Source organism: Grammomys surdaster, unplaced genomic scaffold (genome assembly GCF_004785775.1).
Source record: "Grammomys surdaster isolate TR1022 unplaced genomic scaffold, NIH_TR_1.0 243, whole genome shotgun sequence".
Lineage (NCBI taxonomy): Eukaryota > Metazoa > Chordata > Mammalia > Rodentia > Muridae > Grammomys > Grammomys surdaster.
The window spans coordinates 3,187,734-3,207,967 of NW_021604688.1; the positions used below are offsets into that span (position 1 = coordinate 3,187,734).

Below are 20,234 nucleotides of genomic sequence, written 5' to 3' on the forward strand. Positions count from 1 at the left end.
AGAAGAAATTGCATTTTGAAAAGATTAAGAAAGCTGCTAGTGCGACCCTATTATTTTTAGTAACTATGATCCTTCTATTAAATAATGAGAAATAAAAGAACTTTAGTATCATTAAGCTGCATGGGGCCATGGCTTATGCATGAAAGTCCACTGTAAGAGCTTTAAATGACTGTCATCTTCCCTTGGAGATAAGGTCATTGTAAGGTTATGCATTTCCAAATATGATCCCTGTGGTTGCTGAAGAATGAGCAGCATCCATTCTGATGTATCATGGTCTCCACTTCATGGACCCAAAGTCCTGAATAAATAGAAGAACTTGCTTAGCACACTGGTGCCTATGAACTAATCAGGGGCCTCATGTGTTTTCTGCTTTCTTGCTTAAAACAGGCATCTCCCCAAAGATAGAGTGTGTCAGAAGAAGAGGGAAGGAAAATTGGACTGAGTGCAAAAAGCCAAATGGGGCTTGATGGAAGGAGGAAGAGGTTCCCTTGGTATTAATTGGAAACATGGTAAAGACAAGGAAACTGAACTGAACCATAGTATCCCAAGAAAAGGAGGTGGCCTTGGAACCTCTGTTGCTTTTAACATTAGGTTTTATCTTTTCCTCTTTAACATCCTATGAATGTTTGCCAAACTGAATCTCATATGGTTGTTTTCTGACTAGCATTTTGTTCTTTGTATTGTATTTGGGCTCTGTGTTTCTATGGCTCTAGGAATGGAGAAAACCCTTTATCAGCCTCAGTATGTCTTTCACCACAGCACAGTTGCTATTAGGAAATGTTGGTAGTTTTGTTCAATACAGAACATCACATGCTTTGATTGACTTGTTTTCTTCAGGCTTTGGCTCTCTTTTATGACATGTATGCTTTTGTGACATTTAAAAAAAAATACTTCCCTGTCTTCCAGTCTTACAGCAGTTGTTGAATTAATAATAGTCCAAATGGAAAAGAAATTCTCCCTTTGTTCTCCTGAGTTGTGCAGTAAGGACTGACTTGGCCTGAAATTCTCTTCTTTAGAACTTAAGGAGGAGACCATGTGATTCAGGCTAGCTTCATTCTGCATGCTTCCATGTATTAATCTGAGAGTCTCACAATCATTTTCATTTCTTTCAGGCACTAGAAAAACACCCCAACTCCCCAATGACAGCAAAGCAGATTCTGGAGGTCATTCAGAAAGAAGGCTTAAAAGAGACAAGGTTAGTAGCCATTTTCAAGTTGTTTTCTGTGTGCTGACATTAGTAACCTCCGCTAGTGGAGCCAGAAGCATTTCTAGAATTAACACTGTAGTTGATGGTGAACTAACTACCCCCAAACTCTCTGGTGATTGCAAAACACTTGGGTGACCTAAGTTTTCCCCAGAGCTCCCTGTTAACATAATATATCACTTTTGGTGGATTGATACAGGATGGTCGTTGGTAACAAAGAGAACCATTGTGGTTTAGCCCCACAGCACAGTTACTCCTCTTTCCCTCAAGAGGAGATAATGTTTCTGAAATTAAGCAATAGAAAAGAAACACTTCTTCAGGCTTAATAGATCCTGGGATCTAAAGATGAACAGACTCTGATAAAATTCAAAGGGCCAATAAAATGTGTCTGAAAATTTAGTCCCCTTTATATTGAAGGCTTCTACCCTGAATGACTTTTATCAGATAGTGAGCCTTTCTATTTATTTTTTAATGGTGGCTTTATTAAGATAGGAGTCACATATAATAAAATTTGCCCTTTGGTGGCTTCTATCTGCAGCCATCCTCACTATTGTGAAACATTCTCATCAGCCTAAAATGATGTCCTGTACTTACCAGTCTCCACTTGCCCCCTACTGCTTTAGCCACTAATTTTAAATGTCTCTATGGATTTGCTATTTTAACATTTTCCTATAGATAGAGCTCATGTAAGTAAATATAGCCTTCTGGCTTTTCCCCCAGTGTTATGATTTCAATAATGATGAGTATTGTAGAATAGACTAAGAGTTCATTCCTTTTTGTTGCTAAATAATTTTCTGTTGTATGAGTATATAACATCTTGTTTAAAATCACGGCCATTTATATCTGTGTATTAATTTTACAGCTTTGACTTTGGCCAGCTGTTGGGGACCACACGAATGGCACCCCTCACAAAGAACAAAGGATATTTGTCACATAGCATAGTAGTCATGTTAATGTGTATGTTTGTCATCAGCCATCTTGTATCAGATAGACATCTGTGTGAGTCAGTTATCTGAAAGCTATGGAACTAGCAACATTGTAGTCACAATGGTTATAAGTTGATGGGAATTAAGCCTACCAAGAGAACTTTCAGAGCTCTGATGTTAAGATAGACAGGCAGAGAGGACTGAGGATCCCCGAGTTCAGCTTTTCTTCCAAATGGATTTTACCTATGATGCCTATTAAATCTGAAGCGTAAGTAGTATTCGTCTGCAGCTGAATGAATGGCATCTTTTTCAAGTTAGATCTATAGACATCACAAGTCAGTGGGATGTAGGATACCAGTGCTCAATTTTTCATTTCAGTTTGATGGATTTTTTGCTGGCCTCCATGAAGAAGTAAAATGAGATGATATGAGTACACTGTGTTGTCAGTCTGTTCCCACAGGGGTGGCCTCCATGGGAGTCCATTTGCTCACAGTGCTCAAACGTCCCTCAGTAGGAAATCTGGGTTTTTGCTGAATTTCAGCATGAGAAATTAGAGAATATGATGAGGAATTGACAGTTTTCTCTTTGCCAACCTGTCAGTAATCCTAAAACTACTTATGCTACCATGAAAACATTGAAAATGCTCATACCGCAGTCAAAGGAAACAGAGGGAGTCACCATCTAAACGTGTCAAGTACATGAGCCTTGTTCTAGGGAAATCTGCTAAGCCAGTTATGAATTGCACTCCTAAAAGGAGGTGTTTGAAACTCATCCATGAAGATATATATCTTGGGGCTGGGGAGAGAGCTCAGTGAGTAAAGCGCTTGTGGCACAAGCATAAGGAACTGAGTTTGTATCACCATGAAATATATAAAGGCCTGGGCATGTTGGTATGTGCCTATAATCCCAGTGCTAGTGAAATTGAAACAGGAGGATCCCTAAAATTCACTGGCCAGACAGTCTCACTGATTTCATGAACTATAGGTTCAGAGACAGACTCTGTTTCAAAATATGAAGTAGACAATAATAGCAGGAACCCAAAATTGAGCTTTGGATTCCACAGACATATGCACTCGTACGTGCACTCATTCATGAGAATGTGCACTACACATACACAGACACTCTCATCCAAAGGCCTGGCTGCCACTGTTATATTTGCTATATACAGTTACTACAGTGTGATTTTCAACAGCATTTTAATTGCCATTATGATCATAATACTAACATGATGTGTTCTCAAAATGCTCCTTTTTGCAGTTGTGCTCAAAAGTATCCTACAGCTATGCAGTTAAGAAAACCAGTCAAAACTGTAAAACAACAGTCTCTTTAAAGAGTAAATAAGAACACTGAAATGGAACACATGACTTTGGGTGTCCCTAAATTCATCTCCCCTTAGTGCATCATTAATGTGTCCTTTTGTGTGAAAATTATTGTATCACAAGTCCTAATAGGCTGGTGCTATTATTAAAAGGACTCTGGCAGGCAGCTCCCATGAACAGCTCTGCTTTGAACAGCTTCACACATGCATTTCATGTTTCCACTTATTTCTTCTGTTTCTTTCCATCTCTGCTCGTATATCAACTGTGATCTGTTACTGACTGCCCATGTGTTTCTGTCCAATCTTCCCTTGATTTCTAGTTTCAGTTTGCCTGTTAGAATAATCTCTAAAGCAAACCTACATAGACGCTGAGTGAGTTTGAAACCCTTTTATATTTTACATAAGTGTGTTCTTTTAGGGAGCAGGTGCTGGCATTTATTTTATCTGCTTAATGAACCATTTTGCTACTTTTGAAGTTCTTAGATGTTTCTAAATATTTAAAGTAGCTGAATAAATGAAGTGTAGCTGTATGTATTTTTCTTAGGTAAAGTTTACAAATTCCATCATCAGAAGGTCAACCATGGGTGATTAATTCTTGTTATTTATTAATGATATATTTTCCATGAAATACAAACAGGTTAGATACGCTTGATAGAGTTCAGGGAAGTGACCCTGGGGTTTCTGATGTGTCTGTAGTACTTTTAAGGGTGACAGGTAACATTAACCCTTCCTGCACAATCTACCACTGTCCCAAGCATTTTAAAGAAAGCATATGCAGGGTCTCTCCCATATCCCAAGCACTAAATTAAGAACATTCATATAAAGCACTATGGGGCCTTTCCTTCTTTCTGAGCCAGGCTTACCTCTGCAATTGGTTCTAGCTATACTGCAGTTTTTTTGTATTGAGGTTTTCAGTGAGCCTTGTGAGTTCATTAAGGGCAAAGAAACTATCTAACTCTCCTGGCACTCAGAAGATCTCAATAAATAGTTGTTGAGTAAATAGTCTTCTTCCCCAAGATGTTCATTTTCTGGCTCCCAGTGATGACTTTGGCTTACAGTCAGCACTAGAAGCTTCTTGCAAAGCAACATGCTGTGGTTTAGTCCTATTCAATATTGTTTTGAAATCAAAAAGAGACTGCCTAGTCTGCAGCAATCCCATTCAATACGTGTGCATACTGACAGTCTGCAGAATATTACCTGTGAGCAAGGGAAACATGGCTCTGTGGCTTATTCTTAGATATCATAAGAACCACTGATTTAAATGTGTAACTTAGACAAAACCCCAAATCCAGTTATTCTGACACAGACAATGTGGATATTAGAATAGATTTAACAGATGCGATAGTGTTACCTTGAGACTTGTGACATTTTATAATGACTTTCCCTCTTTGAAAGCAATACTTTAAATTTACATATTTTTATATAGTCATGATAAAAGGTACACAGACTTCGTGTGTCATTTCCATGTTGTTTATGAAGTAAATAGACTATGATTAGATTCTAACTGGAAAACCAGAATGAAATACTCCACGTGTGAGGTTTTAAAAGAATCTACACATAATAAATTGCCATACTGTTGTTGAAAAGTTGATAATGTGATCAATTAAAATACAGTTTCTATAGACCAGGTTTCTCTTTTCAAGGTTGGTATCTTTGGTAACCTTTACCCTCCCTTCATATACTGGTATGAAGGAATTTATCAGTACAGCTTTGTTTTCTAAAACATCTGGTCCATCTGTGCTTATGTTTTACTGATTTGGATGATACTTAGACATCTGGTCTTTCAGGTCTATTGGTTGTCACAATCGATCAGTCACAATTGTTTGGAGTGCTGTTCAGATGGTCGGTCTTATAATCAAATAGTCATACTGATTGGATAGAGGGGACAGTGAGAAGATTCTACCATGCTGTGTTGTGGATGGATATTTGATATTCTGTGAGCTCCTCAGCTGGGCATTTCCAAGTCATCAGGACAGGAGGCTGAGGCTTTCATCTGCAGTCAGAAATAATATTTGTATCCAATCCATGTTTGGGAAGGTGGCAGACTGTCTTACTGTTGATTTTCTGTATTTGACTTGCTTATTCAGAATTTTGTTCCATAGGAGGAACACTGAGGTAGCTTTGGTACCTCAGGAGATTTCTTGTCCTTTCTCATATAATCCTAAAGGTGATGCTCAATAAATACATACAAGTTCTGTTAGCATGACAGAGCCATCACACAACAAGAACAAAAAAATAAATAAACAAACCAAAAAACCAATTCACCATGTGCTGGTATCATTGTTTTAAGATACCAGTAATTAATGTAACATAGGCTGTAATGTAGTTTTTATATTATGTAAAAGATTTAGGTAACTAATTTCTAATAAGGACAATAGAGTCATAAAAGATATACACAAGAATATGGACATACATGTGTACTCACACATACCCATACACACACACACCAAAATATAATACATACACACACCTTCCTAAAGACATACACACACTACCACACAAAGCAAGTATCAACTCAGTGTCTTGAGGGTTAGAGACATGGTAGTATTTATAAATATGTTTTTACAATGCTTAGATGCCTTACTATATAAAAATGTGTTAATGATTTCATCAACATTTTACTGAATAGAAGCCTGTAATTACACATCCCAGTAGGGACACTCACACAATTTCTAAACAATGTCTATTTGTTTTAGTATTACTCAGAAAGGCAGACGTATTCTAGAATTTGCAATGTGAAATATTCATTTGACAAATGAAGGTTTTATAATTATTCTAACGTGTATGAGAATTCTTTTATTGTCACTGATCCTTCTCTGAATAAATTTGTTTTTACCTCCTACTTCAAATGCATTTTATGTTTTTCTGTCTGTGAGTCTTGGTGATGATATGTGGAAATTGGTATCTCCACTTTAAACTGTGGTTTATTAAAGATTTTGCATTTTTAAAGGATAAACTGTCAGAAATTCAATTACCACATTTAGTGACAAACAATAAAGTCTTTGACATTGCTCTTGGTGAGATTTACGTTGCTAATTAGCACTATAGGAGGTGATTCTTCCTGGGTGCTGAAATGTTTTGTCTAGAGATAAGAAACGCAAATAATTTCTACTGCAAAATCAATTCTTATCTCCAGTGTCCACGTTAGCAGTCTTGCCTTGATGCTGAAATGGCAGTACAGTTTGTTTGTGTCAGAACAGTTTTGGAATTACAGTGTTAGTGCACGGTGTCAGCCCCACCATTTGTCAACATCTAATTCTCTCATTGTGGAAATGCTGTGCACAGTCAGCCACTGAGAGAGGGATGTGAGCGACAATGGCATGATTAGACAGAAACACAGCCCAATTTGCATATGGTTATGTGTGTGCGCTTGTGTAGAGAAAGCATTTACAGTAATCTAGTTCTTGGTTTGTGTGTGATATTCTTACTCATTGCTCAAACCAGACATTTGCATGAGAGCATTCCTAGCCTTTCTTCCCCCCTCCCTTGCCATGCCAGGCTGCTTTTTGAGGTGTGTCAGCCTCTCTTCCTGATCACACCTTTCTTTGTCTGTCTTCTACCTTTTTTCCATTATTCAAATACTTATTTTTGAGATAGATTATTGTACCATTTTCTTATCTAGACACTAGATCTCAGTAAAACACCTTTTCAACTCTACTTTTCCCTCCAACAGCTACTGTCCTCTAGAATAGCTTTTCTTAGCGGATACTGTAAATTATTCCAGGCCGGTATGGTAGTTTGTGAGTTAAGGAATTAGAAAGGGCTAAGTCATATTCTGTGCTAATTACATGAAATTAGGTACAGCACTTCATATATAATAATATGTTATTGAAATAAATCCATGGCATTCTGAAATATAAAGCTTATGCATGAAAGAAGAAAGCATATTTTATATCTTACAAGTAAGGAAAAATTTGAATTTTGAAAGTTTATATATATGTATATTGATTTTCAAAACATACCAGTTTAAAAGTTTTGTCGACATTTTATGTTTTATGTATGAAATAAATTCTCTATTAAGTGATATAATATGGATTATGTATTCAGCTTAAACATGAATATCACTAAGTATTTTAATATGACTATAGTCTATCAAAAGAAGCTTAAAAATTTGCTTAGTGATAGAATAATTTAAAGGATTTGTTAAATTTTGATTATATTTATTTACTTATTTATTGTGTGTTTATGCGTGTGCACACAGGCACACATACATATATGTGCATGCACGTGCTACAGTATGCATGTGGAGTAGAGAGAAACTTACTAGAATCAATTCTCTCTTCCCACCAGGAGGGACCCAGGGACCAAACTTAGGTCATTAGGATTGGCAGCAATTGCTTTTACCCACTGAGCCATCTCACTAGCTCTTGAAATGATTCCCAAGGGAGACATATTACATATTACTGGTAAAACAGTTTGCAAGTTAACACACAATTATGTGGAATGTTTCTCTGTATACTCAGAGCTTCTCTGAATAATTCTAACCAAGCTGGACTTGGGGACTTGTGAAACCTTCAGAGCAGGCATCTGATATTGCTACTACAGTTAATTATTTACTTTTATTATATAATTTCCTCCAGTGTTTCTTTAGATTTAGAAGACAGGGTTAGAAGCCAGGTGTATTTTGGCCTACATAATGGGGACCTTCCATGTGTGTGTGTGTGTGTGTGTGTGTGTGTGTGTATGTGTGTGTGTGTGTGTGTTTGTGTATGTATCAATGATAAAGTATAGAGCCCACAAGGTATTCATAAAATTCAGTGTGTTCATGTATGTATGTGTATGACATGTGTTCATCTGTGTATATGTGTGTGAGTATATGTATGGTAATTGTATTTATGTGTATAGCATGGGTTCATGCATGTATATGTGTGTCATGTGTGTGAATGTGTATATGAGCTACATGTGAGCATATGTGTGCATGCATGTGTATGTTCATAAGTGTGTATATGTATTCAGTGTTCATGTGTGCCTTGTGTGTATATGTGTATGCTGTGTGCATGTATTTATATATCTGTGGTGTGAGTGTGTATATGTGGAGTGTATGTGTTATATCTGCATACTCACATGTTCTTCTGTCATCTTTCACACTGGTGCTATGTAGTTGGACTTCTGTACCTGTCAGAGCCTATGTTGCACACTGATGCAGTAAGTTTCCAGGGTAACTTTTCTTATTCCAAGATTAAGATATATCCAGTGTAATTCTGAGTCTGATGTTGCTGCCAAGTTCCAAGTTGAAGTCTGGTGATCTCTTTTCTGGAGACCTCTATATCTCGTATTTCTCCACTTTTTTGTGATCTTCACCTGGCCTTTTTTCATGAAAGCCACACAGAAAGCCACATACTCTTCAATTACTTTTTACAAAGATTACTTCCAACCCTATCAGATCAGAACTCCACCATCATTTGCCCTTAGTACTCTCATAGAAGTGTAGTCACACTGAGATCTGAGGGTTCATCCTATGAATGTAGGGGAGGCAGAAACATTCAATCAGTAACAATGATTTAGAATTTGGAACATTTCCAGAATCTCTGAGACACAGTATGACCCTTTCCGAGGGCTTGATTATCCAGCTTGCTTTAGAAGGAATCCAAAACCACATGTTCAAGCATAATGCTGCATCTCCACTGAATGCACTGTGAATGTGTGTATTCCTGTGTTATTCCCAATACACTAATCAATGAAATAGTCAGCTTAAGAAGCTTCGTGTTCAAGTATAATATGTATATTTAAATAATATGGATTGGTTTGGATTTTATATGAAGCCTTTGGTAAAAAATAGCTATGGTGATTGCCGACAACCCTAAAGGCATCAATATCCACTAAGCTGGGCAATTACAGCTACGAAATGGCCGTTGCTTAATATATCGTTTTATTCTGTCAAGCTTTCGTTCTCCATTCTTCCACGTAATTGAACAAAAAAAAAAGGTAATTTAAGTGATTTCAGCTTTACCAAGATCTAGGTATAATTTACTCCAGAAACACTGAATATCCTATAAATATTTCAGTACAGAAATAGAACCAGAAATGGATGTAAAATTACTCTGTGCATGAGTCTTTCCAAGTATCCCGTTCAGGTAAAAATCTGTAGAAAGAAGATGACATTTACCTGGGCTATCTTATTTAATTCTTTTGTAAGCGGGTTTTTGTCTTCATCTCTCATTTCATTGCTCTGCACTTTTAACTGTCACATGTCAAAAGGAGTTTCAGTTTTGCTTCAGTGTTTTGAACTTGATGGTACAATTCAAATGCAAAACACTTGGTATGCTGACATACAGACTTCTTTTTAGCATTGATTTGTTTTTACAGGCAATAAAAAGGAAGAGAATTTTGTGGAGCAATGATTTCTAAAAGCTACAGTAAATGATTCCTAATAAGTCTTAGTCTTTTAGGTAACAAAAGACGATCATATACTCCCTCCTACATAATTAAGCAAAATCAAATTGATACTTGTTTAGAGTTCAGGATATTAACATGTACATACATGTCTCTTTACGTGTGTTTGTGTGTGTGTGTGTGTTTATGGCTGTACTACATGTAATGGAGTCCAAAGTTTCATATGTACTTTCAGAGCTATTCAAGTTGCTACTAATCCTCTGCCCCATGGACTGCTTCTTAGTCTGCAGTTACGTGTGGGTTTAGTCCTTAGATGTCAGACAGGAAGGATATCAGTGAGAGAACAGAGGAACAAAACAGGATATCAGGGAAAAGAAATTCACTGAGACACAGGTCATCACACAAGATGATTCATGCAAGAGTAGTGTTTACTTTAAATGTCCAGAGAATTTGAGGACATTTTAAGACAAAGATTGCTTCTGTTCACACTTTTCAGGCTATTGCTGTGTTCTGGAGCCTGTAACTATTGTTGTGGTAAACATGAGCAAAATTATGGTCTATTCTTTGAGAGTCATCAGTGTGAGTTTTCTTTATAAAGAAACCACTTCTTTGCAAGCGACTCTGAGAAACAGTGCATGGTGTCTTTTAAGTTTTAATGTTTGGGAACTTTTAATTTTCAAAGTCTTCATAAATGTATGATATTCCAACATACCAGTAAGTATTAGCTGACTACTGCATTTATCAGCTCACTAAGGAAAGATTCTCCCATGTTTGTATCCATTGTTTGTTTTAGCATAGGACTGAGAAAGCTGTCTTATGTAGCTATTGCAAGAAAATTAATGTTAGGCTTTCAATAATGAAATGAATATTAAGATTTATTGGGTTTTCCTGTTATGCCTAATGCTAAGAACGTTTTACATGAGTTATTAATCATGCCTTAAAGTAGGCTGTGATTGGGTCGATAGACTGCCACATACCATTTTGGCAATAAAGAACTGGAAGGAGATGAAGAAACTTGAGACATTCATTCAGTAGCGAGTGATAAACATGGGTTTTGAGGTCTTAGGGTTTGATTTACAGACACACTCCTTCAACCCTTTTAGAGATTAGAGTCTGACTCCAAAATGTAGGGGTTTTTTTTTTTGGAACATTATGGGCTACAGAGATGACTCAGTGGACAAAGTGCTGGACATGCAAGAGTGAATACTAGAAGTCATATCTTCAGAAATGCATAAACCAAGCAGGGACAGTAGCCTGCCTGTACCCTAGAGTTTAAGAGATGGAGACAGGACCCCATGGCCTGGCTGGCTAGGTAGACTAGACAAATAAATGAGCTCCAGGTTCATTGAGACACTGCCTCAGGAAATAAAGTAGAGAATAACTTGAGGAAGACACGGGCGGTCAACCTCTGGAAACACCCATACACACTTTAGCAAGAACACTCATATATGCATGTGTCCACATATACAAATGCATATGCATGTGTGCACACAATACCACACATACACATTCAGATGTTGTTAAAGATTCGATTCTATTTTATACAATACATATATGATTCTATTATACAGATATACATATACACATATATGCATGTATTGTATTGTATGTATGTATGTATGTATGTATGTATGTATACCACCCTTGGAAGCAGTTTAATGCAAGATGAGTGCCTTATATGTACTAGACTACATATAGTAATGATATTTATCATGAATTTTGAAGTCTGGCTTGAAATAACCATGTTCGGATAACTTCATAAGTTAATGGCTTCATTGTTAGTATGTAGATGGGTGGGGGATGGACAGTTCATAGTTCATATAGATTTGGTGGATGCTCAAGCATGGGCATGTGCTAACTGCCGTTCTTGATGGAGTCGAAGGTCTTGACTTGCCCTGGAGATCTAGGTTACAGAATCATAGTACTTATTTCAGATACAATTTTTTACCGTTTTAGAGAAATAATGCTACAAAGGTGTAAAATGTGCTTTGGGTAGTGAGAGATCTAGAACTCTGTACAAACAATCACTTTTTCCTCCTATCTTATAATTGCTTCTAGGGAATGGGCTAATTATGGACAAAGCCTAGTTGCTAGTAAATGTATATATAATGTAAAACTGATTTAGGTGATTGTTCTTGTGGGGGAAATGAATGAAAAAAGATGATGCTTATTTGAACCACATGTAAGTGGAAGTATGGAGGGAAGAGTTCTTCTTATGTTTTCTTTTAAGGGTTGTGGATAGGAAAAGAAAAGAAGTCCCAAGTGAATGTGTGAGTATAATCTTAAAAGTGATACCCCTGCCTTATTTAGGATAATTCCTTATGGAAAGAATCATTGTATAATGTTCTTGTTTTATAATCTCAACTAGGGCCATTTGGCGGTAACCCTGCTGCCACCCATTTGCTTTCTGTAGTTATCTAGGATTCATGTCTGTGTTGTTTGTTACCATTCCTACATGAAATATAGTCATTTGTGTAATGAATTTTGTTCAGTTGGCTATCAAATGTGTGCTCATTGAAGATGACATGCTAGCTACCAGAAATAGAATGACAACATTGACTATGAGTCCCTGAAACAGCTTGTTCCTAATGAGTAGTCAAGAGAGTGGCTCAAATCTGAAGTTGTTCTCTGCTGGAGTTGGCAATGAAGCTCCCTTTGGAATCCCCAACCCCCTCTTTCTAAGAAGGGAAATGATGAGCTGGGAACACAGAGGTTATGTTAGGAGTTACTAAACTCATTATTACTGCTCACTTTTAATTTTGATTTTTGGATTTTGCTTGTGTTTGTTTGATTTTTTTTTTTTTTTAGTTTTGTTCTGTTTCTTTTGACGAGTGCACAGTGGCTTCAAGCTTGACCTATAGCCAAGCTCACCTTGCGTTCCTGTTCCTCTCTATTCCAAATACTGAGGTTAGCAGGTGTGTGCCGCCACTCCTGGCTCTTTGCTCCCAAGTGAAGGCCAACTATAGTATGGGATATGTTAGCTTGATTACTGAGATTAATATTAATTTATTGTCTTCTTGAGTGCCATATTACAAAGAAGTTATATTTTTCCATTTTCAGCATCTCATAAATTACCTTGTATAATAGGGTTCAATATTTTTCAATACCGTGTGAAAAAGAGGCAAGATTTTGAAAAATATTTCAGAGGCATTTCTGAACAACCTGAAATAATAATTGCCTAAAATTTAACCCAGTCTTCCTTGTTCACCTATTCAAGTAATGTCTAGCTTTTTTTTTTAAGAAACTGCACCCCTCCAACCTGAGAACATATGGGAGGCTGGTTCTGGAAAATGGAGGGAATTTTGTCCCTATATGAGAGAGGGGATTAGGACTGATTTCTATGGAAAATCATTTACTGAAGTCAGCACTTTTACAACATGAAAACAGTTTAGGGACTTAATCTGAGCACAACCTCCCCTTTCATCAGATCATTCAAAGTCCCTCTGCTTCAGGATAAGCTAAGCTGTGAGTGGATTTTCACTTGGAGTTATAGTGTTTTGGTTTTTGTCTTGAAATATCACATAGCCGTTGGCTTTTGTGTTTACAGACAAGTAAACTTGGCCTTGTAAAAACTCTGTGCTCTGTCTCTATTAGCAAAACTGGTGAAGGTTCGGCTTTTCTCTCCACCTAAAAAAGACTGATCATTTCCAAATATGAGGCCACTCTACAAAAGCTCAGTAGTAGAGACAGGGAAGAACTGTTCAAAGAAGAAAGATAAATGTCTTGTTTAAGCTCTGGTTGGACAGATGTGTCCTTCTAGTGTTTTGCTTCCATTGATGGGTTTCCACAGACAAGCCCCACTGACCTATGTCTCATTGAATTGACCTCCAGCAGTTCATGCTTGTGAACTGGTTGGCAGGAGATAAGATAAAAGAGATGTAGCATTGAAAATTTATATGTGTAACTACATTTCTTGTGTTTGGTTTTGTGGGCTCTTCTTTGGCTTCAAGATCTTACCCAAGGGAGGTCCAGAACAGATCCGGAACAGATCCAGAACAGATCCAGAACAGATCCAGATGGTCCTATGTTCCTTTCACGGGTTGATTGGAGAGTCACATGAACTCAACCAGGGTCAGTGAGTCTATCAAATGGGAAGATCATTTTTTTCTCACCATACTTAGCCCATCATTTTTCAAGGACATAAGATAAGATACACAATGCCTTATGAGGATAAGATACATGAGGCAAGGGACAAATCATTGACCTGCAGAGTGATGGAATCAAAAGGGTTCTACTGCACACATATTTTTCTTTTTCTCAGATTTTCCCAACAAACCTTTTTGTGATTTTTATGTATTCATGTTTTAAAATATTGTGCTGCTATTTTATTTCACTTGTATCTCCTCCTTACTGGAGGAGATACAAGTGAAATAAACAAACTGAACAAGGGAATAAACAAACTGAAGACAAATTATGTATTAGATCAGTTACATATATTAGATATAACTCTAATAAAATATTACATGTTTATAGTAGGACATGGAGAGCCTAAAAGGTGAATGGAAATTTGTCACCTAATGACAACTAAAGCAAAATCATTTATCAGGCTCCCCTAGTAGCAATAATCATTTGTATCTTTCTTATGAGTGGATTTTTAGTTATCAATGTGGCATGGGATAGATGTGTGTGTTTGTGTGTGTGTATGTATATAATTTGATTAAATAAGGTTAAATTCAATTTCATTTGAGGCTATCAAATCTCATAGCTAATTTATAATATTCTGTTTAATTCCTCAATTATACAATAGTTATATGTAGTCATTGTAAATTATAATTTGAAAATAAATTTTGAAGCATATTCTAAAGGTGTATTGCTGAGTTTTTGAAGACATCCATACTTAATTATTACTGTCAGATAGTTTTTCATGGGTTTTGAAAATTGAGACCAAGCAAATGAGTTCTGATTGCTCTTTAAGCTATAAGCAAATGCATAGGCTTCTTATTCTATTGTGGGCTACTAGAACAAATGGCTTAGTCACATTTAAATTAACTTCTCTGGTTAACATCTACAGAGAGAATCCAAGGAGCAATGAGATACCTCTGCTCTTTCTGAATACTCTGCAGCCAGGTCTTTGCATTATGTCTTTTGTATCTGTGCACTTCTCTTTTAAAGCCAATGGTCTGAGAGCACCTACAGCTGAAAATGGGAAATCCCTCTAAAGACATGTTCTGGAAGCATGTATCCATTGTCCCTATGCCCCATTAGTCTGTTGCGCATTTGTACCAACCTACACGGGAAGCTAGGGGATATGTTTTGGTGAACTCTGGAGTGAGATAGGTGTGTTTCCAGATAAAGATGTTGGAGAGGAGAGGAGGGGGTCTTAAAGAAGGACCCTAAAATGAGAATAGCGCCAGTTGTTCTTACATCTTATTTTTCATTCAAATTTACTTTTCGAGTTTGACTTATATTAGACATGTATCAACATTTACACTTAAAACATCACCATAACACATGACACGCACTTCCACCTCTTTTAGGTCTATTTAACTCTACTTGGCTTATGAGAGTCCTTTCTATGTCCACTTTCAAGGCCCAATTCAAACATGATGTTTTCTACCACTAGCCTCCGTTTATCATTTTATCTTTGCTGTTTCATGCTAATGTGATGTGTGTGTTCTTTTACTGTGGTTTCTAATAAGCTCTTAAATTTCCCATGTTGTAATAGGACTGCCATTTCACTCATGAAGGAATTTATGTCTCATTGATTTTTCTTTCTCTTGTGGCTCCCTTCATATAATAGGCTGATGAAATTTTCTGATTGACTGAATGGAAATGTGAATTCTAGCTCTATTTCTGCTTCAAACATAATGTGTTATCCTAGATAAGTCACTCAGTATTTTTCTCTTGTCTTTTCAGTAAAATAGCCTAAATTCAACTTTATTTGCATCATGAGGCTGTTACAAAGATAAAGTAATTTGGAAAATGTGCCACCAAGTTTAAGATATTTAGTACAGAAAATTTCACTGTTGGCTGCTTTTTTCTAACTTGGAAACAGTTAATCATGATGGAATGGGGTCCAACTAGTATTCTGAAATAATATGCAGTAGCATTTTGGCAGCAAATGTCTCAAATTTCAAAAAGAAAAATATAAGTTTATACCTCTTATCTTATAGAAAGTTCTGTTAGAATTTAAAAGAGGGATGTTATTTAGTTTATCTTAATTAAGATTCCACAACAACATTTGAAACAATTGTTTCTGCATGGTACAGAAGCCAAGTGCTTTGAATTCTAGTGGAAGGGATTTCCCCAATGAGCAGCTTAATGGCAAGTACATCTTTCACTGAACCAGATTTTTAGTCATCCAAGTTTTGTTAGAGATTTGATCATAAAGCTTTAAGCACAGAAACTGAAATTTAGGAGGATAGATTTCAAGAGAGAACAAGAACATCATCTTAGGGAGTCTACCTCTATATGTGTGAGGAGCCATTACTTGGTAAGTCCATCCAGTTATTTGTGTCCTGTCCCTGTGTCTTACATGTTAATATTTATCGAATGCTCACAGCATGTTAAGAGTTTTCCTTTATAGTGAAGTAGATTTATTACCCAGTAAACTTCACATAGCAAAGAGTATGTTTTAGTTATGAGAAGTGCCTTTTAAAGTTCTTGTTAGTTGCATAGATCTAATGCTTTGGCTGACTGTTGTGGCCATTAACATCATAATTCCTGTTTGCCATTTAAGATGCAGGTTGTCACCTCCCCTGGGGTATGTGTTCCATAGAATCTTGGCAGAAATTAATTTCTTTCTTTTCTGTCCAATGAGAAGACTTTAAAGTGTTGTTATAGTTGTTGTTATTTTGTTTGCATGTCTTTCTAAACCCAGCTGAGTTATGAATTTCAAGAAAGGTGTTGACACACCCTTTCATATTTGCAGTTCTCCTTGCTATTCCCAGATCATGGCATATTACAGCAGACACTTGATGAAATACCTATTACTTGTAGACACCTATAACAAGTATCTGCCTATGATATGGTCAGAAACTTGGGCTGGGCAGCCAGGAATCAGTGATAGATCAGATATAGAATGTACAATGGGAGTTAAATATTGCTAAGTTCCCACTTTATTGTAAATTTGAACTATGCCACTAGTCAATTATCCCTTTTTATATCTCTATGAATTTTAAAATATTATTTTCTGAATTTGTTTCTTCTAGAGGAGTCAGTAATTCTTCACATGAATCTCAGTGAGACATATGACTTTCTATAAGATGTAATGAAGTTTCTGAAGACCATGTAGAGAAATATAATGAGTATTATGTTTGATAGATATCTCAGGTCCAGGTCTGTCTAAAAGATCTCTGGATACTTGACATATACAGAGTAACAGAGCTATGAGTGAATGCGCATGTGAGGTGGGCAGCAGAGACCATAGAGCACATGGTTATTTTAAAGCTCTTTCATTTTGATGTAAATTAAATGTTACTCACAAGGCTGAGATGAGCCTGGCCAGTAGAGGAAGTAAAGTGGAGACAGAGAGGCAGGATTCTATTAGCTTTAAATGGAATTATTTATAACAGACAGTTTGTACATCACAGTTCATTTTAGGAAAAAAATTTAGGGTAAATTCGGAGACATTGAAGCTTAGGTGGTCCAAATCATTTATGTTTACTCTCGACATATCCTAGGAACATAGACCTCACAGAATTTTGTGGTTGGATTGAAACTTATAGTTAGCATTGCATGATTTTGGCTAAGGGACATACTGGAAGATGACAGTCTTCTGTATTTCAACAAAGGACCCAAGAAAATATGACTAGCTTACTCTCTGGCTAAATCTTTGAGAATCCATGCAATATCTTTCATATTATTGCAGAGAAATTTATATACTAATGAGAAAAAATGATTTTGTTTTAGTTTTAGTTCTTTTTACTTTTTAAGATGTAATAGCTCTTGGGGTAGCCCTCAGTCATTTATGCCTCTGAAGCTTTTGCTCAGTCTAAGATTCCGAGCCCTGTGCCCATGATCAATCTAAAGTTCTTCACAGTGGACAGTCTAGGTGTGCTGTTGAAACAGAGGTTGTTAGGATTATGAAAGAGTTGCTCACAAGGTGAGATCCAGGGCAAGTCAAGAGATGCTTAGTAAAATAAATAAATAAATAAAAGGAGCCTCAAGAATTAATCTGCCATAGCTATTTTCTGGGAAAGCTAAGACTTCTTAAAAATATATAAGCATAGTTTGATCCTGTTTAACGAGTTTAGATCAGGTTTGGAAATCTACATTGTGTTTTCTCTCTTCCCTTCAGGACAAAGTATGTTCCATTTGGGATCGCCTCAAGAACCTTACCAGGCAGCACCAGGTCTTTCTGGGCTTATTGCTTCCCTTCTACTGGAAAGGACTTTCCTTGAATGTTCATAATTCAACCCTGAAAAGGCGATACATAGAGATGGGTTTAGTGGCTATAAATAAATATGACAAAGTAGAAGAGTGGTTTGTGGGAGTTTTACTATATATACACATATATAATATTTTCCAGTCTGGTTTCAGACCCCGGCATGGCTTGGAGACAGCGTTGGTGTGTATGAAGGCTCTTCCTGGAATGAAGGATTTGGGACACCTTTCCATGATGATTGTATTAGAGCCTCAGCTGCTTTCGTGGTGGTCATGAGGTGATGCTGAACCGAATGCTTGAACTAGCAGGAGTGGCTGGGATTGCATTGGAGTGGTTCCGTTCATTCCTTCCGGGTAGGTACCAGGTAGCATTGTGGGTGAAATGGACATTGAGGGACTTCCTGTATGGAACCCGACCACAGTCACTCACTTCCCCTGTTTATATTTAGTGGACATGAGAGAGTCACAGAATGCCCAAAAGCCAGGCGGTGCGAGCTGAGTGATTGGTTCAAAAGGTGCTGAGAGAGATTCCTCAACATATGTCACTCATATCTGTCATTTCTGCTTCTCTAGTGTGACAATGCAGACTAGCATGGAAACTCAGAAAGTGGGATGTGTTGGGAAGTGAAAATATGAAAGGCTATAGAGTGCTTTTTAATATAGCTGCTTGAATTACATCTTTGTCAACTGTGGCCTTATGTTATACATGAATTTATCTACTCATGGAAATCCTACTGTAATATTAGGTAGGAATGTTTATTTCTTTTTCTCCCTAGAATAACTTCAAGTCTTCTTCCCTGTGAATAGTGACTGCATCACCATGGTCTTCTTTGTATAAGTTGTAGTCTGCTTATTCCTTGTTTGTTTAGGACTCTTTGAAGGATAGTAGCCTGATTACATTAATAATTACCTTTGAGGCTAAGGGTGCATGTATTGTTTTTGTCTTCACCAAAAGCACATCATTATTCTGTCTGCTATACTAAGAACCAAATTGGGTACCTTTAAGGTATATTGCAGGATTCAACTGTCCTTTAATATTTCTTGGGCTGCTCAAGCACTGTAAGATTTTATAAAGACATTCTATAATTTCTTCCACATCCGATATATTTCTTAGAAATTCGGTGCTTCTCCTTGGTTGTTATTTATGCATATAATATTATTTGAGCTATTTCCATTTAGAGTATAACATGTATGTTGAGTGTTGAACATCCAGGAAATTCAGGAAGAGACCTGAAAGGAAACACAGATGTGTGTGTCTGTAAATATCATTAGAGCTGCTGTTTGAATGTCATCCTGGCAAAAGGGCAGGAAACTCACATTTGTGCAGTGAGTGATCAGTGTTAGGAGGAAGGCCAAGAGCTTTCTATCTTATCATTCATTAAATCCTCACAGAAGCATGGAGGAGGAGGGTGCTGTTTCTTCATTTTCTATAGGAGGAAGTTGAAGCTAAGCAAAGTCAGGTATGTGGCCAGCTTCTCACCATTTCACTAGGAAGAGATGATCTGTCAGCCTTGGCTTGTTTTTTCCATCACAATAGGCTACAAGTTCATGTTAGATTTCAAGTCCAGGTCCCCAGAGAGGGGGAAAAAGAAGAAAAACATGCATAATAGGAGGCAGGAATGAACCAAGGAGGAAATGGTAGATGCAGGATCTTACTAGCTGACTATTTTTTTTTTTTAACTTCCAGAGCTTGCTTAAGACTTCCCTTTGACAAGCCTCAACCAAAGGAAACATTTTAGGGTCAGCAAATGTTTCCCCTTTGAGAGGAATAGGTTTAAAATTTGGATTTTATGGTTTTGCTCTGACAGTTGTTCACTGTATGTACATTGAAAATGAAGCAATGTCATCTTATGTTGTATTCTAGGAAACTAATAATCAATGTGTAAAATCATTATTCAAGCAAATGCAGTGTTTGAAGGCAAACACCAGGTGTTTACAGTTTATAATAGAAATATATATATGCACATTTTTCCCATGTAGAGCTATGTGGAACAAAGTGTAGCGAATTTGGTTATTCTGCTTGCAGACATTCTGATGGTTCTTTTCATTGGGTTCTTTTCATTTCCATGAAGTTTGGAGCCGTCCAGGAGGTTTCTGTTTTGATGTTGGCTGGATAGCTCTCACCATC

General features: G+C 36.9%; 1 protein-coding gene across 1 annotated transcript in view; it reads left to right on the plus strand.

Moving 5' to 3' along the window:
* Positions 1-20,234, plus strand: part of Asxl3 (ASXL transcriptional regulator 3) — a 170,786-nt gene that overhangs the window by 24,440 nt on the left and 126,112 nt on the right. The window contains exons 2-4 of the mRNA XM_028774885.1: positions 1,113-1,195; positions 18,252-18,460; positions 18,711-18,713. The gene's annotated coding sequence lies outside the window, so the exon portion shown is untranslated. The remainder of the gene's footprint in view (positions 1-1,112; positions 1,196-18,251; positions 18,461-18,710; positions 18,714-20,234) is intronic.